This window comes from Suricata suricatta, chromosome 8, assembly GCF_006229205.1.
Source record: "Suricata suricatta isolate VVHF042 chromosome 8, meerkat_22Aug2017_6uvM2_HiC, whole genome shotgun sequence".
Classification (NCBI taxonomy): Eukaryota; Metazoa; Chordata; class Mammalia; order Carnivora; family Herpestidae; genus Suricata; species Suricata suricatta.
Window position 1 is genome coordinate 91,431,795 of NC_043707.1, and position 15,914 is coordinate 91,447,708.

The following is a 15,914-nucleotide window of genomic DNA, read 5'->3' on the forward strand; positions in this document are numbered from 1 at the left end:
ATATATAATTTTTGAAAGTAGAGGCAAAATATTTGAAAAGCTTAATGATATTTATAGGTAAATTCATTTATCCATTCAACAAATATTTAGTAAGCATTTTGTGTGGTAGATATAATTCTAATATGCTAATACTACTTAACTGCACCCTTCCTAAAGAAGTGCTAACATATTTGCCTTCTTTGCCTACATTCAGGTATGTTTGCTACTAAATGGAAAGGTTAACCAGATTGGTATTTAAGCACCAATATAGAAATTACAGAGTTGTTTATAATTCTAATTTGTAGATTCTAGTATTTAATGTGTTAGCAGTGACTAAAACTTTTTGGAAATCTCTAAGAAATGAGTTACTGTCGTGAAGAGAACACTTTTTTTATTTGAAGCTTTATCAGTGGAGGTCAAGAATTATGTGTGTTACAAAGGGTCAAATAAACTGTTGGCTATAGAAAGAGGCTTTCTTGTGGTGAAGAAGTTCCAGTGGGAGGGCGATGTAATCTAGAAGAATAAGAACTAGACTGTGCAGAGTCCTGGGTTCTGTTACTGCTTGCTGTTAACTAGCTGTAAGACTTTGGGCAAGTCTTAAAACCTCCTTGGACCTTAGTTTCTAGATCTGGAAAATGTGATTAATAATCCTTAGTCTGCGTCCTCATAAGAATGCTGTCATGAGTAAATAGTAGCTTCCTCCTTTGTAAATTGAGAGCTGTAAATTAGAGCAGTTCTTAACTGGGGGCAGTCCAAGAATCCCCTTGAAATTTTGCACATTTGTATGTATATGTTCATTTGTACATCTTTCTGAGCATAAGGTCTGTAGCTTTTGTCAGATTCTCAAATTGGCAAGTGACCCAAACAAGGTTAAGAAACACTGGGTTTAAGAATCCTTAACATCCTTTCTACTCTTAAATTCAAATTTCATTCTCCCTCTCTGAATAATATATATGAAAGCACTTAGAAAGACTGCTAAACAAATGCAAAGTATCATTCTCCATCTCTTTTTATGGATGTAGCCTATGTAAAAGTCATAGCCTTACTTGAAAAAGTGATATTATATTATGTTGCATGGATTATTGAATAAACATATTGCCTGGGGGAAGTCTTCAAATACAAGGCTCAGTATTGGGCCCCTAGGAGAATTAGAGTGTGTCACAGAGGCTCAGAGAAAATAGAAGGAAATCTAGGTGAGAGTGCAAAAATATTTCAACATAGGTTTAGTGTAGTTTAGTGGGCAAGTTTTAAACTAATAATTAAACTAGCATGAGGCTACCGATCTAGTTCTAGTCTGGATTTTGACACCTATATCTGTGTCTCAATTTCTTCTACTCTAAAATGATTTTACTAATTCATAACTCACAGGATTTGGGGGAAATTAAGTTATTTAGTTAGAGTAAATTACTTAGTGTAGGTGAAAGTGTTTTTAGTCAACTGGACCATGTTACACAAAAGCAAAAGTTTTTTTTATCAAAGGAGAAAATTCTCACTATTCAAGATTTCCTGATTATGGAAGAGAGGCAGGTTAGGGAGGGCACACTGAGTTAGAGTACTCTTAACCACAGTAAAAAAAAAAAAAAAAAACCTGCATAAGCAGAAGGTTATGGTTTATAAAAAATTTTTAAACATGTTTATTTATTTTTGAGAGAGAGCAAGGGCACAAGGGAGGTACAGAGAGAGAGAGGGAGATAGAGGATTTGAAGTGGGTTCTGTGCTGATAGCAGATGTGGGACTCAAACTCACAAATCATCAGATCATGGCCTGAAGTCAGAAGCTTAACTGACTGAGCCACTCAGGGGCCCCAGAAGGTTTTTAATCTAAGCAATCATTGACATGGGGTTCAGTTTGCCTCTTTTTTTTTTTCTGGATTTGCATCAGAACGGAGTAAAAAAAATGCTTGGTTCTAGAACTTTTTGCTTTCTTACTAAGAGTGAGTATGAGTTCCTAGGTAGAAGTCAGGGATGGGATTTCATGAATTTTTATATTCATAGCCCTATGCAGTGACTCAATGAAGTCAATTCCATTGAATGCCCTTGGGTTGGTTCCTTTCTCTAAGCAATGTTTCCTCTATTTGTAGGAATAATAATAATTTTAAAAAATCCAGGCTACCATTTATTGAGTACTTGGTACCAAGTACTTTACACATGTTATTTTGTTTTAGGTTCACAGCAAACCTGTGAAATGTATCCCATTTAAAGATGAGAATTCTGAAGTTCACACAAGATAAATGACTTAATATGAATAAAATAACTACCTTACAAATTTATTGGAAAGATAAAATTATGTAATGTACTTGGTCATATCCTAAAAACTATTTAGGTTACATAAATGTAATGATGCTACAACTGCTTTTTGTTTTTTGATCCTTTTGTCAACTGCTCTAGTGTCAAAGAGTTTTACTTATTAATAAATGTCTCCCCATTGAACCAAGAGGGTTCTTTGACAGAAGATTTAAGGTATATTGTGTCTCAGAAATGTAGATTTGGTGATGGAAGAAAATGGTTATTGCTAGGTTACTTTTTCTAATGTTTATTTATTTTTGAGGGAGAGAGAGAGAGTGAGAGGGGTAGGAGTAGAGAGAGAGGGGGACAGAGGATTTGAAGTCAGTTCTGTGCTGACAGCAGCCAGCCTGATGTGGGGCTAGAACTCATGAACCGTGAGATCATGACCTGGGCTGTGCACCCAGCACCCCTATTCCTAGGCTACATTTTATTGTGACACACTTATTGTGTCGCCAATAGCTGCTGGTAGGAGCTGAGAGAGGGAAAGAAGAAGAGGAGCCATGAATGGTTGATGAATAAGACGCTTGGTAAATATTTTGCCTGGAGCTCTCCCACCTCCTCACCATTCAAATAGATTAAGATCATAAAAATCAAGATGTTCAGACCTAAAACTAAGATTCAAGGTTGGAGTATCATCAATTTTAACTGGTGTGTGTAAAACCAGTAATCTTTGTGGGACCAAGGCCATGAGTTTGCTCTGAATATCTTGGTTTTGTGGAGCTGAGATTCATATTCACTATAAATATGCAACATTGAAATTCTTTAAAACTTCATAACATAAAAGACACAGACTTTTAATTATAGAAAGGTACTATCTACCAGCCTGTCATTAGAAGGAGTGGTAAAGTCAGGTTAGAGGAAAACTGCTGATTACCAAGGAGAGTTACCTTTTATTTCTGACAACTTATTTCTCCTTGGTTTTAAAAATACCTTTTTATAAAGCAATTTGATTTTGTGCAATTTTTTTCTACTTAAAAAATTTATTAGGCAACCTGGTAGAAGAATTTGATCATTTATTATACCTCTACATATTCACTAATAATGATGGAAGATTTTTTGGTTTGCCTAGTTTATCTGAGAGAGAGATGAGACACAGCATAAGAGAGGGTGGGGAATCTGGGCTCAGTGCCCAGGATTTTTCTTTGCTATTTGGATCACTGTGTTTGCTAGAATATTTAATTAATCCCACTCTTGGAGTAATGCTTATTGCCGATGGCCATTGCTGAACTGAAATATTAAACCATATGTAATATATCTTCAATAAAATTTAGATTTAAAAGCCCTAAATGATGTATGTATTTGACAGTCCTTAATGAAAACTGACTAAAGGAATTTTAGAGAATGGATAGGCTTAACAGTAACTTCATTTTATTCACGTGGAAGGAAGTTCAGGGTTATAAAATTAAACATAGGGAATTAGCACAATATTTGGGGTAGGATTGTATCAAATCTTGAATATATAGATTGTTGTTGTTGTTGTTTAAGTTTTGGCTCTTCTCCTATATCTCTGGTGAAAGCCTTTCCTGAAGTTCTTTAAGACCAGTTCTTTTTGGAGTACATTTTAGCCATAGTTAGACCATCAGGCGATTTTCTGATAATTCTCTTTTGAGTAATTCAATACATGGCATGATTTTCTCTTATTATTGAACCGATGCCTCAGCAAAGGGTTAGAGGAATTCTGCTGTTTGTAGCAAAAATCTTGTGCCAAGAGCATTAACCTTGAAGTTCTATACACTTTGCAGGTCAGGCAATTACCACAGTTATCCTATTTACTTATTTAAGAATGTGGCAAGAAGAGCTTCCAAAAAATGGACTGATAAATGTGAGTGGAGGGGAAAAAATCAATTTCTTTTTTTGAAAGGATAGATCCAGAATTGTAATGATGGAAAGAATTATAAGATTCAGTTAAAATGTCTCTTGAACAGGTCAGGACAAATAGCCTGACGTATTGGAGTGTGCTGTGCAGTCAAGAGGGATAGAATATTTGAAATGAGACAGTACTTAAGAATTTGATCAAATCCATTGGTCTTCAAACTTTGTAAAGGCTTGAGTTCCTTGATTCAAACAAAATTTCATATACTTACTATGTAAAACAGGTTTAAGGGGAGCTGTTCTCCTTGAAGCCGAAGAGGTCGCACCTGTTCATATGCTTCCCCTTCTTCCTTCCTTTTGAACTTTGAAAATCAGTCATCTAATACAATTCTTTCATTTGATAAGTATGGACATTCATTTCCAAGAGGGGTGAAGCGACTTGTCCAAGGTTGTATAAATAAAAAGTGTCAGGGTTGATTCCCAGACCAGTGCTCTGTGCTCTTTTATGTAATTTTGTACCTCAGACACTCTCCTTCTTGCTGGAATTTGGGGAAGAGAGCAATTAGGGAATACAAGATAAAATACAAGGATATACTAGGGAAAAGTAATATGCTCAGGGGTTGTGAAGACAAGTGGATAATATGGGTCACAAATACTGTTCTCTGAGCCTAGAACTCAACCATCCACAGGACAGCTGTTAGTTGATTGTCTTATGTACATGCCATGGCTTGAGGCTACTAAGGAAGTGCAAGATCCCATAATAGAAGAAGAAATAATGTTTTTACCATTCTTTGCCTTATATTTTCTCCTTAAAAATGTAAACAAAGTGATGGGGTGCCTGGGAGGCTCATCTGGTTAAGCATCAGAATTCTGCGTAGGCCATGATCTCATGGTTTGTGAGTTAAAGCCCCACATTGGGTTCTCTGCTGTCAGTGCAGAGCATGCTTCAGATCCTCAGTCCCTCAGTCTTTCTCTGCTCCTCCCCTACCTGCGTTCTCTTTCTCTCTCTCAAAAATAAATAAGCATTAAAAAAATAAATAAAAATGTGAACAAAGTGATAATTTAGAGAATATATATCACCATATAGACTCTGGACACAGATCACGTGATTTGGAACTCTGGCCCTGACATTTTCCTTGGGCAAATTACTTAACTTCTCAGTACTTCACAGTTTTCTCATCTTTTTTTTTTTTTAATGTTTTATTTATTTTTGATACAGAGAGTGACAGAGCATGAGAGCGGGAGGGACAGAGAGAGAAGGAGACACAGAACAGGAAGCAGGCTTCAGACTCTGAGCTAGCTGTCAGCACAGAGCCTGACGCGGGGCTTGAACCCATGAACCATGAGATTTGACCTGAGCCGAAGCCGGAGGCTTAACCGACTGAGCCACCCAGGTGCCCCATACAGTTTTCTCATCTTAAAGTAGGAATAATAAATTACCTGCATCATGGAATTGTGAAGATGAAATATGTACTTATATGTAACTTAGAAAGTACCTGGCGCATAGTAAATAATAGGTAAATCTTAGTTATGATTATGATTTTGATATCTTAAGTCACTCAGAGCAACAATTTAAGGGTCTCCTCTAAATTAGTGTTTTGGTTTTGTACTTTTTATACATATTATTAAAGAAATCATATGGAAATTGTATTCTGAATATCTGTTACCAAAGCATTATCAATTCAATTTGGTAATCATCATTTCTTATTTTATGCAATGGTATGTTTAATGGTATGAACTTGTCTTAGTAATTTTGGGCAACTATAACAAAGTACCATAGACAGAGTGGTAAACAACAGAAATTTACTTCTTACAGTCTGGAGGTTGAAAGTCCAAGATTAGGGTTCCAGCACGGTCAGAATCTTGTGAGGGCCCTCTTCTAGGTTGCAGACTGCCAGCTTCTCATTATACCTGACATGGGGGAAAGAGCAGAGAGATGGAACAAACTCTTGTATCTATTCTTATAAGGATACTAATCCTGTTCATGAGGACTTTACTCTGATGACCTAATTACCTCTCAAAGGCTCCACCTCCTAATATAATCACATTGGGGGTTTAGGATTTCAAAATATGAATTTGAGGAACACAATCATTCAATTTGTAATAATGCTTTAAATTGAATGATAGTTCTTATACTATCTATACTATATGCAGTAAGATATACTTCACTTATTCATGATTCCTAAGATGCATCTTAAAAGGGAATCTTGATAATTAGAAATATATGACACTTGCCAGTGATAACCTTGTACATTACTTATTTTTTAAATAAAAATGCTATCATATTCTCAAAGAGTAATACTGTGGACATGGACGAGGTCATATGTTTCTCTTCATGTTTCTAGAGTCTAGCCTTGTTCCTTGCGCGAAGGAAGCAATCAACAGTTGTTTGCTATGTCATGGGTTCTACTGTTGACAACATCTCTTCTCAATTTTAGTTTCTCTTTTCTAATTTTAAACTGTCAGCCTAATTATAATATCTTCTATACTAATTTTTCTTTGTTCCACTGGATCTGAGGTTCATAAATTTGTTGAACCATGAATAAAAGCAAAAAGCTAGCACATGTAGGTAAGAGCCATATGCATTGCTTTAATGAATAGTCATAGTGACATATGGAGGAGGACTGCCTGATTAATTATTGGATTTGATGGAGTTGCTGCCTGCCTGAATGAGTCAGTCCAGGGGCCAATTTATAGTGGCAAAATTCTGTGATGGGCTGGTCTAACCGATAAACAAAGTAAATAAATGAACCAAGTTGACTCAGTAGCCCAGATAATTCGCTAGATTAGCATGAAAATATTATATTGCTTTTTTAAAAATTTTTTTAAATGTTTATTTTTGATACAGAGACAGAGCATGAGAGGGGGAGGGGCAGAGAAAGAAGGAGACACAGAACAGGAAGCAGGCTCCAGGCTCTGAGCTAGCTGTCAGCACAGAGCCTGATGCGGGGCTCGAACCCACGAATGTGAGATCTGACCTGGGCTGAAGCCAGAGCCTTAACCGACTGAGCCACCCAGGTGCCCCTATATTGCTTCTTAACAAGAAGTTTTGCCTACATTTTGGAAGTATGTTGAATCTCATGGTGAGATCCCTTTTACATGCGTTTTCAATAATTTATAAATTTCTTCAATACATATAGACAAAATGTTTTGGTTCTTTAGAACCAATGGTGCAAACTGTCAATCATGTTAATTAATAGTCAAATAAATAGGTGTTTTTTAGACTAACTTTAAAAAAAACTTTTTAAAGTAGTAAAAACCATGAGTACTAGGGAAAACAAATTAAAGTTCTACAAGATATAAATTGAAAAGTCGTTTGTTCCTGCCACTCCTAACTCCCTTGTACTTCTTTCCCAGCAATAAACAGTGTTACACATTTAAAAAACATTCTTTGAGGGGTGCCTGGGTGGGTCAGTCAGTCAAGTGTCAGGTTCTTGCTTTCGGCTCAGGTCATGATCTCACAGTTCATGAGTTCAAGCCCCAATTTGGGTTCTGTGTTGAGCATGGAGCCTACTCAGAATACTCTCTCTCCCTCTCCTCTCCTTGCTCTTTGTATCTTTCTCAAAATAAATAAAAAATTTTAAAAGTACGAAAAAAGATAAAAAAGAATTCTTCCAGATATTTTTTTGTGTTTTTACACAAGCAGGATCATATTTACCTATCTTCTTAGAATATTCTTTGTTCCCTTAACAACATGTCATAGACTTCTTCCCATATCAGAACATATAGATCTACCTCATTAAAGAATAATTATGTAATATTCATCTCTATGAATGTATCAAAATTTAACAACTTCCATGTTAATTGACAGTGTTTTGCCATTTTAATCAATTCTTCAGTGATCATTCTTTAAATAACATCTCTGTGTACTGGTGAGATTTATCTGTAGAATAAATTTCTTGAAGCACACTGGGCAAAAAGAAAGTGTATTTGGAGGGCCGGGGTGGTTCAGTCAGTTGAGTGTCTGACTCTTCATTTCGGCTCAGGTCATGATCCCAGGGTCGTGAGACTGAGCCCCATGTCAGGCTCTCCACTGACAGCGCAGAGCCTTCTTGGAATTTTCTCTCCCTCTTTCCCTTACCCTCCTCTGCTCTCTCTCTCTCTCTCTCTCTCTCTCTCTCTCTCTCTCTCTCCCTCAAAATAAGTAAATAAACTTTTTAAAAAGTGCATTTGAATTTTAAGTAGATATTGCCAACTTACTCAAAATAATAGATAAAAATGTCTGTTTCCGATTTTTCAGCTCAGGTCCTGATCTCATGGTGGGGGTGACATTGAGCCCTGTGTTGGGCTCTGCACTGACAGCATAGAGCCTCCTTGGGATCCTCTCTCCCCCTTTCTCTCTGCCCCTTCCCTCCTCTCTCTCTCTCAAAATAAATAAACTTCAAAAATGCAAAAAAATGTCTGTTTTCTTATTTGGTGTTTTGCTAATAGTTTGTTTAAAAATTTTTATTTTATCTTTTAATCAGTATTTAGTATTTCTGCTCATTATTTCTGAAAGCAACTCAAATGTCTTGGAGAACTATCTCTTTCCCATGTAGTTGATGGGACATTACTAAGAATAGGCCAGGTGTCTCAGTTCTGGCAATCAAGAGCATCAGTTCTTCCTGATAACTAATGACTTGTTTTTTTTTAATGCCTTTATTTTTTCCAGTTTTATTGAGATATAACCGACAAGTAACATTGTATATATCTAAAAGGTACAGTGTGATGACTTGATCAACATATGTATTGTGTAATGATCATGGCAGTCAAGTTAGTTAACATGTCCATCACCTCACATAGTTACTCTTTCTAATAACATTGTTGTCTAGAGGAGAAGAGCATGACATAAGTTGTTCCAATGCCCAAAACTCATATGGGAGCACCAGAAGGAGGCACACTCTTTTTTGCTGGATTGAAACTTGGGAGGGCACTTGGGTGGCTCAGCTGGTTAAGCGTTCGACTTCAGCTCAGGTCATGATCTCACGGCTTGTGGGTTCGAGCCCTGCGTCAGGCTCTGTGCTGATAGTTAGCTCAGAGCCTGGAGCCTGTCTTCAGATTCTGTGTCTCCCTCCCTCTCTGACCCTCCCCTGTTCATGCTGTCTCTCTCTCTCTCTAAAATAAATAAATTTTAAAAAAAACAGTAAAAAAAATTAAAGTAAAAAAAAGAAACTTGGGAGAATGTAGGCATGAGTTGCTGGCTGGTGCGTTGCCTCCTTGTTACATACCAGTTTGGTGGAGAGTAAAGCTGAGAATCAGAGGCAGATAGTGCTCTCTAGATCAAGTTTAGATGAAAGTCAGAAAAATGTACCTCTACACATTCACAAGTGCATGGGAACATTTGCCCTAAATTTTGACTTTATTTTTTTTAAATAACCATTGCCAGGAAATATATTCTCTTTAGGACCTGTTTCTCTATTCCAGCCTGTTTTTGTTGTTGTTGTTTGTTTTATGTATTTTTTTAATGTTTTATTTAGTTTTTGTTTGTTTTATTTAGTTTTGAGACAGAGAGAGACAGAGCACGAGAGGGGGAGGGGCAGAGAGAGTGGAAGATACAGAATTGGAAGCAGGCTCCAGGCTCTGAGCTGTCAGCACAGAAGCTGATGCTGGGCTCCAACCCACAAACTGCGAGATCATGACCTGAGCCAAAGTCGGACATTTACCCGACTGAGCCACCCAGGTGCCCCTGTTTTTTGTTTTATCCATAGCATCTGAACTGCCTATACCCTGGAAGCAAGTTTGTGTGACATTAGACTTACCACTCTATTTTCTCTGGGCCTGTTTCCTTCATTTAAAAAATGCAGTAGGAGTAGAGGGTAGACATTGTCTAAGGTAACTTTCAGCTCTGCCCTTCTGGTCCAACTGTGTTTCCCTGGATTCCGATCACGTAGGTGACCTGGTTTAGATCTCCTAGTGTGCCAAACCTATTTAATTGGGTTTTGACCTTTTCTACCTTGCCCTTCCATCTAAATCCATTGAAATTTTGTTTTGTGATTTTTTTTTTAACATTCTTACTCTTATTAAATTTAAAATTCCAAAAGCAACACTGGTCCTTGAGTTAAGTAATATTGAGACATAACAATGGCTAAAGTTTTTTTTATATGGCACACGCCCTATGCTCACTCACAGTGCCTTCCTTATTAACGACCAGGTATAGACACTCCATATATTTATTGTCTATGAATATTTTTCTTCCTCTGTCTTTTCCCGTTTTTTCCTTTGGGTTTTTCTATTTCTTATTGGTCGAGTCCTTTGACTTCTCATCTTGCCTTACCTTATGGTATTTGTGGCCCCCAAGTTGCTGCCTCCCTACATGGTTTTAATCCAGTGCTTTGTTTGACCCTCATTACTCTAGTCTAGTCACTTTTCTCCAGGTATCTTACCTTTAACTTGAGTGTCAGCTTCCAGCTTTACCTGTTTCAGTCCTGCTCCTGCTTCTGTTCCCTGGCCTTCTAGAGCATCCCAGTACAGAGAGTAAAAATGAAGTCTCTAGACCAGCCAGGCTCCTGGCTTCAAGTCATAGCTCTAGCATTTATTGGTCATATGACTTTGGTCAAACTACTTCACTTCTCCATACCTCAACTTCCTCTTCTGTGTAAAAGGGATGCTATTAAAAATTATGATTCTTGTTAGTGTTACTTTCTCAGTCTTTTTTTTTTTTTAAGTTTATTTATCTATTTTGAGGCAGAGAGCACAAGTTGGGGAGGGGCAGAGAGAGGAGATAGAGAATCCCAAGCAGGTCCTGTGCTGTCAGTGCAAAGCCTGACACGGGGCTCAAGCTCATGAACCATGAGATCATGATCTGAGCCAAAATCAAGAGTCTGATGCTTAACTGATTGAGCCACTCAGGCACCCCAATACTTTCTCAACATCCAAATACTTTATCACAACACCCAAATCTAATTCAGGTTCTAGTACATTTTATGTTCTTAAAACTGTCAATTCTTTTTGCAAAGTACTTCACATTAGCAAGTTGAGTAATTCACATTGGCAGATACAAAAACAATAGTGAAGTCCAGAGAGATTGAAATGATTTGCTTAAAATCACATGGAGAGTAAATGACAGAGTCAGAATTCAAAATCAGATTGATTGGCTCCAAATCTCTGTGCTTCTCACTGTTCTCAGCAGTGATAACCCATATCTTATTTATTTATTGGAGGACTTTGATACTTTCTGAGGTTTATGGAGCCTTCCATCCTCCACCTTGGAATCTGGTTGGCTCATTCTTCTTCAGGCAAGCATGTCTTAATGGGTTTCCTCTTCTAAACCCACCCCTTTATGCTAGATAATCAAGTAAAAAGGTATCCTTACCTTCCCCAGAATGGATTAGGCCTAGTATTAAATCTGGACGTTACTGTACTTTTGGAGCCTTTGTTTTCCAAGGCAAAATGGTTAGTGGAAAGACTATTGATTTCAGAGCTAACTGGGTCTAGTTCTGATCCATTAATTCTTTCCTTTAGTAATTGTAAGGCCTTGGCCAACTCAATTAATTTCCCTGGGTCTCAGTTTCTTTTATTTGTCAAGTAAGGATAATAATGTTACTAATACCTGCCTTACAGGATAACTGTGATGCTGGAGGTATATGATAAACGGCTATAGTTAACACATTCAATAAGTCATTGTTATTATCAGCAGTAGTTACTTCTACTTGTGGAAGACTGAGCTGTTATAGGCCCTAAAGGGATTTGATATTATTTGGGGGGCTACTCTCTGAGGGTACAGTCTTTCAGTTGTATTTGTGAAGGGACGGGGGAAGAGAGTAGCCTGGTGAGAAGGGCACACATTTTGGATTTAGATAGACCTGTATTTGGATCTGATTGTGGCAATTACCAGTTGTGCAAACAGACAGGTTGTTTAATCACCTTGAGCTGTAGCCTCCTAGTTGGAAACCAGGGGAAATAATGCCAGTTTCACAGAGGCTATTGAAGCAACTGAAATAGAATATATAAAGCACGGCAGTGACTTAAAAAAATATTTGCCCTTAAAAAAATAAAAGAATAAAAGTAAATGAAAATATTTGTCCTCCATAAGACATTGTTATAGAATGTCTCAACATTTGTTATATATGTCATTATATTCCTTTGTGCTTTTAGCACTTAGTTCTGCTATCACGTGGTAGGGACTAAAAAAAATATTTGTTGAATTGAATGGGCCCTTGAATTGAACAGTAAAACATTTTACACCCAAAGTTGTTTGTATTTTTAAGAAATTGATATTTATTTTCTATCCACCTTATCTCCACATACTGTTATAGAGCCTGTAAAAGAATAGCTTAACACCACTCAGTGTTGTTCTTACCCATTCGGTGGCCTGAGCAATGGAAGCTGCAGACCGGTCTTCAGTGGCAGGCTAGGGGCTCTGGTCTTCAGTAAGGAACTGCTGCATAGGCACAGGGGCCACCTGCATGCCTTCAGGCCAGTCTGCAACCTGGGCTTCGTAGCAGTGAACTCAAGCAGTCTACTTGGGCTGAAACAACCCCAAATTCCTCCTTGGTCATGACCTTTTCAGCAGTGACCTGCTCTTTCTTTTCAATCTCTTTAGGATCTCTTTAGAAATGGATCAGGCATCCATCTCCCATGGATGTCCACGAGGGATGGTGGCACATGTGCATAGAACTTCCCACACCATGGCGTGTACCATACGAGACCCACTGAACTCTCTTGTCATTGCACAGGATGGCAACATGCACATAGCATGGAGGAGAATCTGTGTTACATAGAGCAGTGGTTGGCAGGTTAACATAAGATGGCCTCCCATGGGAGGCTGGTGGTCAGCACTGGGCTCAGGAACCACAAGAAGGTGTGGTTCCTGGAAGTCTGCCTGTATCTGGTTATTGAAGGTTCTGGGAGTGAAGTGCCCAGCAGTAGGAGTGGCTAGAGTGGCAGGAGCAAACTTCAGGACAGCCCACTGGCCAGCGTTCCTGGAGGACATGACACTGACCCCAACTGGGCTTTCAATGGTAACAATGCCACAAGCTATCAGCAGAAGCTTCTTCGAGGTCCCCTTCAGATTTATGATGAAGATGCCATCACTTAAACTTTTGTAGACATACTGTTCCATTTGGAAGTCAGAGTTGGTGCCACCTAAGTAGGTTCCTATTGCAAGGAATTTAAGGAGATCCTTCTCTTTTCATTTGTAGGACATCAAGGGCTCTGGACATTGTAAAAGTTTCCCTTAAGTTATTATGGGACCTTATGGCCACACCATATGTGTCTGTATGGTGCCGAGTAGCATACCTAATGTTTGATTGCTGGTATGCTCACTCCTCTGTGGCTAGAAATCTTAAAAAAAAATGTTAAGGGAGTTATTATGCTGAGTAAAACACCCAGTCTTAAGAACTAGTGTGCATAAGACCTCAAATTTCTTTCTGGCTCTCAATATGAGAGTCATGATTGTTTCCCTTGCGTCATTCTTTGCATGTGGCTTTTCATCTTACATTCTGGTTTTGCTCCAGGAGATGACACTATCTTATGCCAGGGACCTGATGAAAGGTCACACTCAGAATGGCCAGCCTGGGAGGAGCTCACTTAACAGCATAGGTCCCTAACTGCATTCTTTAGTGCTCCACCTCAGTGAGGTAAAAACAGGAATGAAAAATTCTAAAGGAGCCTAAAATTTAGATTTTTGTCCTGAGAGTGTAACTAGAATGTTTTTTGCTCTGAGTTGTGTAATCAGGAATGAGTGAGTTTGTGTCATTTCCCCACCAAATATAAAGGAATTTATGATGAATCATTGTTAAATAGAGTGATCTGGATTTATTCTTTCTAGCCTAGTGAGACTCATCTCAACCTTTTACAGCCAGTTTTCTTAAAGACAGCCCGAGAAACCTCAGTGTTCTCTGGAGGTTTTTGTAAATGAATGCCAGCCCAGCGTTTATTAAACTGCGTTTATACATCATATAATTGCCCATCTTGATATACCTCTTTGAGACTCTGCTTGAGCAAGGACAAAATGAGTTGAGGGGTTCTCTTTTGCTAAAAATACTGATCTTTGGTATTTTTTGGTTGACAGTGTTTCAACTTTTTCTTTTTCCATGTTGTCCTTGAATTTCTTCCTTTTTCAATCGTTTTTTCCTTTAAAGTCTATATACATTATGTCTACTTAGGTTGTTAGTCACCTAAATCCAGTTCAAAGTACCACAGCAAACATTTACTGAACACTTGTTCTATATAAAGCATGATGGAGCTGTTTTTTTAAAGCTTCAACACAGAGTACTTAGAGCTGCGGGATCCAGTAGGGTAGCTATATTGACATGTGGCTGTTTAAACTTAAATTAATTAAAATTAAATGAAATAAAGATTTTATTTCCTCAGTTTACTAAGCGTGTTTCAAATGCTTCATCACTAAATGTGGCTAGCAGCTACTGTATTGGGTAGCATACATAGAGAATGTTTTATGGAAAGTTCTCTAGCCAAAGCTCGTATCTTTCAATGAGAATTTTTTTTTAGCAATTCAAATATGATTTATTGAATTTTAGTGTTAGGTACTCTGGAAAATACAAGGAAAAATAAAATACGGTTTTTTTTTTTTTTTGTCCTCAAGGAACCTAAAAAATACATATATTTAAAATTTAATGTGTGTGTCTTTTAAAAAATATTTATTTAGTTTTGGGAGACAGAGAGACAGTGTGAAAGCAGGGGAGGGGCATAGAGAGAGGGAGACACAGAATCTGAAGCAGGTTCCAGGCTCCAAGCTGTCAGCACAGAGCCTGATGCAGGGCTCGAACCCACAAAATGCAGGATCATGACCTGGGCCAAAGTTGGATGCTTAACTGACTGAGCCATCCAGGTGCCCCAAATTTAATGTGTTCTTAAAAATGTTCACTTAGTTTTGAGAGAGACAGAGAGACAGAGAGAGAGATAGAGAGACAGAGACAGAGAGAGAGATACAGAGAGACAGAGAGAGAGAGATGGAGACAGAGAGCATGCAAACGAGCAAGTCAGTGGCTTGAGTAAGGGCAACAGAGGATCCAAAGCGGGCTCTGTGCTGACACCAGATGGCCCTCTATATGTCTTGAATTTACAAACTGGAGATCATGACCTGATCTGAAGTCAGACACATAACCAACTGAGTCACCAAGGTGCCCCAGGAACTTAAAATACATGGAAGAAAAGATATAAGGTAGGATATGCAAAGTGATATAGTCGAGGCATAATCAAAGTACAATGGACTCATTTAAGGAGGGATTTCCTTCTTTTTTTATTTTTTTAAGGTTTGTTTATTTTTAGAGAGAGTGAGAATTAAGGAGAGGCATAGACAGGGAGAAGGAGAGAGAATCCCAAGCAGGCTCCGGCTATCAGCATAGAGCCCCACATGGGGCTTGAGCTCATGAACCACGAGATCCTGACCTGGGCCAAGATCAAGAGTCCATGCTCAACCAGGTGGGCCACCCAGGTGCTCCAAGGAGGGATTTATTTATACTCTGCATTAGAATTTTCATTTGGAAGGGACATCAGGAAGGCAGAAAGTCATTTTAGGTGCCAAGGGTAGAATATGAGTAAAGACATGGAATAGGGAAAGCAGCTCTGTCTCAGGCAGGTAATATGGCCTAGAGATTAAGAGCATGGCCTCTGGGGACAACCTGCCTGGGCTCAAAAACTGGCTTTACTTCTTGTTAGCAAGTAGATTCATCTTTCTAAGTCTGTTTCTAATGTCCTTTCCTTCTAAACACCCCCTTCCAAATGAAAATTCGAATGCAGAGTATAAATAAATCCCTCCTTGGAGCACCTGGGTGGCCCACCTGGTTGGCACTAGTAGTAAAATAGTAACTACCTAACACAGTATTTGTAAGGATTCAATAAGATACTGTTTTTGGAGACTTGGCACAGTGTCTGGCTTATAGCAGGTCACTAGAGGAG

General features: G+C 38.3%; 1 pseudogene; it reads right to left on the minus strand.

The window, feature by feature from the left end:
• The window catches only part of LOC115297666, a 50,751-nt pseudogene extending 37,535 nt beyond the window's left edge, over window positions 1–13,216 (minus strand).
• Window positions 13,217–15,914: the final 2,698 nt, after the last annotated feature.